We start from the raw sequence: 5,000 nt of genomic DNA on the forward strand, positions 1-5,000 counted from the left end.
GTTTACATTTAGACTTTACGTCATGGGGTTTATATTCACTGATTGCATATACTCTCTCTTTTACTCTACAGAGGGGGCGGGGGGGGCATTTAAAATAAAAAAAAAAAAGGGACAGACTGTAACCTACTGAAAAATAAACATTTTGTTCAGAAATGATCCTGAAAGAAAACATTTTTAAAAAAATTAAAAAAAGGAAAAATTATGAAAAAAGTGGAATGTATTCAGCTCTTACCTAGCACTGAAAAGAGGCGAAAATGTTTGAAAGGATATCCATCAGCAGGATTAGAGGAAAACTGATTGCTCAAATGGATGAACTAAGGCTAACGGTAACACTAACCAGAACTCCCTGTAATGACCAGTCTCATTCCAGTAGTTGTTTCTTTTTTTTCTTTTTTTTAATTAAAATCATTGCGGTAAATGTGATACATAGCTCCATCTGTGGCCACAGTTATTATACAAATATAATGAAGACTGTGGAACCGTGTATAAATTAATAATGGAATGGATGCCAAGGTTTCCATAATGACTCTGTAACCATAGAGACATTTGGTTCTTCTCCTTTGCTGAAACATTTTATATCGCTCTATTCATTTTCCATTGAGTTTCATATTACTTTCTTTGGCCAACCAATTCATAAGTATCATTATGAAGGAAGGCCAAGGTTTTCTGGTGACAGGTGAGACATCTATTGGTAGCGTGCAGTGTGGATAAGAGGCCAGTGTGCAAAAGCAGCTGGTTTGTTGGGCTGACCAAAACACATCATGACTTATTCAGAGCAACTTATAATTTGGTCAGAGGCCTCATCTCGATGATCCTTGTGTTACCCAAGGGCACACTGGCATAGAACCACCAGGCTCTCCAGTCAAACCCACCTTCCTCTGGTTGCTGGGCTGTTTCTACTTACCACAAGGCCACCGCCACCTATACACACTCACAAAGAGCAGACTAAACTGAGCTCCATTGTGTGTGTGTGTGTGTGTGTGTGTGTGTGTGTGTGGCTATAATCCTGACGGTGAGCAATTAGGGTGCTGAAATAGCCAAAACACGAACTCCAAGCAATTACAAAAAAAATAAACAACATCTAAGACAACAATAACAATCTTTTATACATACATATATAAACCTCTTTTATGACTGTGATAATTCCAGTCTTGCAGCTTTTCATTAGCCAAAGTTTTCTGTCTTAAAGTTGACAAAAAAAAAAACCCCGGTGAGTCAGCGATGGGGAACTTTATACACCGAAAATGAATGAATAACTTGAAAAACGGCACACAAGTTCCCATACTGCGTCAGAGGAAGAGACGATTCATCAATTTTTCTTTAAACTCCTTTTCCTTTCCCTGGCTTACAGTACTACATATTCAAAGGCAGGTTTATTTTTCTAAGAGAGTGTGTATGCACTTTATATGCAGGTTGACAGATTGAGTGTGTTTCTGTTACTGTGTGTACACTTCTCGTGTTGGTTACAAAGCTCTGTGTGTGTGTGTGTGTGTGTGTGTGTACATAGTCTGTGTGAAAGTGAGGGGTGGGGTAACCGGCCCTCTTTGACCCTGTGCTCATTAATCTCCCTACTTGTCAGATTAAATGGATGATGATGGACAAGCCAGTCTTAGCTACATATCAGTGCACACACACACACACACACACACACACACACACACAGCAATTCACTCACTCCTCTCTCTCAACAGCTGTCAGTGAGTAAGGCAATCTTTCACTGGCCCAATCCTAAATTTGTCCTGCATGTGTGTGTGTGTGTGTGCGTGTGTGTGTTGCACTGGAACCTTTCCTGTCTTACAGCACTGGCATTGTATGTGGCTGAGCTAACTCACTTTGGCACGTAGGCCTCAGCAAACGCACTCACTCCCATTTTCATGTGCTCGGTGCGATAATCCCACCCCCTAGTGGTCACTTTGGGTAATGGCGTCCTGCTGTTCAAGTTGATTATTGGTAGCAGTAGGTTAGGGCTCCACACTGAACCAAAGGGTTGTGGGTTTGAATCCAATGCAGGGTAAAAAGGGATACTTACTTCTAGCATCAAAACAGATAGTTAAGATGTTTTTTTTTTACTTTTCTCTGACTACTGCTGCTATTATATCCTTAAGCAGGGCATTTGACCCCCACCTGCTTTTGGAACATGGTATTCTCTTCTCTCTGTCTCTCTCTGTCCTCCTTATCCCAGCCTTATAGCAGCCTTGAAAAAACACAGTGGTCGTACTGCGGTTCAATGAAGGTTATAATAGCAGCTTGCCTCAATGGTGCTTTATCAGCATAACGGTTTTAATAACAACGTTGTCAAAGTTTCAGGAACAAGGCGGTATAGTCCCGGCGCACGCGTGCGATTTCTCTCTCTTTCTAGAAACATCTGTGTATCATACGTTTGCGACATGGAGATTAGAAAGCAAACACACTTATCTCTCTCTCTCTCCTTCTCTCTCTCTCTCTCTCTCCTTTTGCCCCTTCACATTTCAAAGCAATTACTTCATGTTGATTTAGCTGTCACAAAGGGGAACATGTGTTTCGACATGATTTATTGGCGGGCGCCTCGTGCCAGCGGAATCGCGATAAATTGCGCAATATTCAAAGAGGCTCATTTGCTTTAGCGTTACATTAGAAGGCCGATGATTGCTACACAAAGCCATGTAAATGAGTTCGGAGAGGCCTCCATCGCTCACTGCTGTCATGTTCCCAATCCCATTATTATATATTACCATAATTGCTTCATGTTTCCGCGGGGCTACGGGTTACAACTGATGTGTAGCGTAACAGCTGTGCTCAGGCCCAATAGTGTGTGTGCGCGCGCGCGCCTGTTGGAACGAGAGAGTTGGGGGGGGGGGGGGGGGGTATGGTTTTTTTGAGGTTCGATGAGTGTAAAGGAAACTGTTATGTTTCTGAAAATGTCCATGTTTGAATTGGCATGTCTTTAGTTCCAAATTTTAAACTTCATTCTCTTTGATCCTTTTGTGGATCAGTCACTTAAATGAATCGTTTACATCTCCCGTTTTCCAAACCAGAATGATGTCAGCGATCGAGTTACAGAAAGATTGCAGGGATTACTGAAAACACGTAGATGTGAGTCAGGCACCTGACAACACACACACACACACACACACACACACAGACACACAGATTGGTTGTTTGTGCTATCAAAGATGGGGGTGATAGGATGAGGGTGATCTCTGAAGCCGCCAAAAAGTTTCACGATCTCTCACACACTCACACACACAAACATACACACAAAACTGATAACAGGACATAACATAAAAATTTCATTGTAATCTTCAGGTTCTCCTGAGCCCACACTGCACGTACGGTCTGTTTAGGTATGCGTCGCCAGAAAGTCACTATCTGAAGTCTTAACATGTCATAACAAAAGTCGTGAGAGAGTCATAACACAGCTCCTGGCGTGAGACATTGTCAAACAAGTCAAGCTTTGCACATAACACAGACAGGAAGGCCTTTCCTCCATGACATCAGTATGTTTACCTTTCACAAGCTAGGGCTATTTGATTGACACGTCGGCAATAGCAAATAAGTAAATCTGTTAAAAATGGAGTGAGTTCAAAAAGATAATTAGAATCCGGCATGACTGGAACATGACACAATTGGAAGCAAAAGAAAAACAGGATCACATCATGATCAGAACCTTCAAAATTTACAAGAAAAAAAAGAAAGAGAAAGGAAAAATAAAAAAAAAAACATCTTGCATCTTTGGATAAACACAACTGTAGTCTTTAAGAGAAAGAAAAAAAAAAAAGACAGAAACAGCAATAAAAAGCCTATCAAGGACACCCATAGAAAAGAATTATTTATTTTCTCCTTCCCTCTCTCTACACCTTCTTTATCTTTTTTTCCTTTTTTCTTTTTTTCTTCCACATGGGCTGTTTCTCTCATCTTTTCTCTGCACTCCCTCCTCTTCTTCCCTAACTCTATTGGCCCCAATGGAGGGTTTTTTTTTGTTGTTGTTTTTTAAAGAGTGATTTATTGAGTTAAACTGTGCCAATTAATCAGCCAGTAATGGAGCCAGAGAGACCCCTACACGCTATACATCAGCGGCCGAGATGAGCTGCCTTCTCTCTCAACACACAGTACCACTCAATCTTACACATATTAACATCAACGACAGGGAGAGAGAGAGAGAGAGAGAGAGAGAGGGGAAAGGAGGTGGGGGCCAGGGAGGGAGATAAATTGTTATGTGGAAAAAGAGAAGGGAAGGGTAAAAGATGGAGTCAGGGAAGGGTGGGGGGGGGTGGCGTTGGATGAGACACTGAGAAAGGAGAAAGAAGGGGGAAAAAAAGAAAAAGAAAAAACAGGGGAAGATTGATAGTGCACGGAAGAGAGGAAGATTGATAAGGCTGGATACAGAGAGGGGGGGGGGGTGAGAGGGAGAGAGAGAGAGAGAGAAACAGATGCAGTGTGCACTCAGAGTATCATTACACAACAAAACAACCACAATACCACATTAGATACAGCCCATGCCTGCTTAAACACATGCACACAAACACACACGCACACGCACGCATACGCACTCACACACCCACATACACACGCACAAACACAAACACATACGCGTGCACACACACACACAAACATATGCACATGAAGGCACACAAACACGCACATGCACATAAGAACACACATGCACATTCACAAACATGCACACACACACGCACACATGCGCACACACACACACACACTCAAACACATACCCATGCACATGCAAAGAAACACATAAACATACTCACACTCACACACACAAACACGCACAGATGCATGCACTAAAACCACTTGGAAACGGAGTTCGAATCTGAGAATTCTAATATCTGAGTGAAATTAAAAGCCTTTGTATCACGAGCGAGTGCTCAGAATTTTCACTCAAAGAAACAGTGCAGTCCAAAACTTCTTTTACTTCTTCTCAATGAAATAGAGTGTGTGTGTGTGTGTGTGTGTGTGTGTGTGTGTGTGTGTGAGAGGACCGTTGAACTATGAGAGTATAGCCT

This window comes from Chanos chanos, chromosome 14 (genome assembly GCF_902362185.1).
Source record: "Chanos chanos chromosome 14, fChaCha1.1, whole genome shotgun sequence".
Taxonomy (NCBI): domain Eukaryota; kingdom Metazoa; phylum Chordata; class Actinopteri; order Gonorynchiformes; family Chanidae; genus Chanos; species Chanos chanos.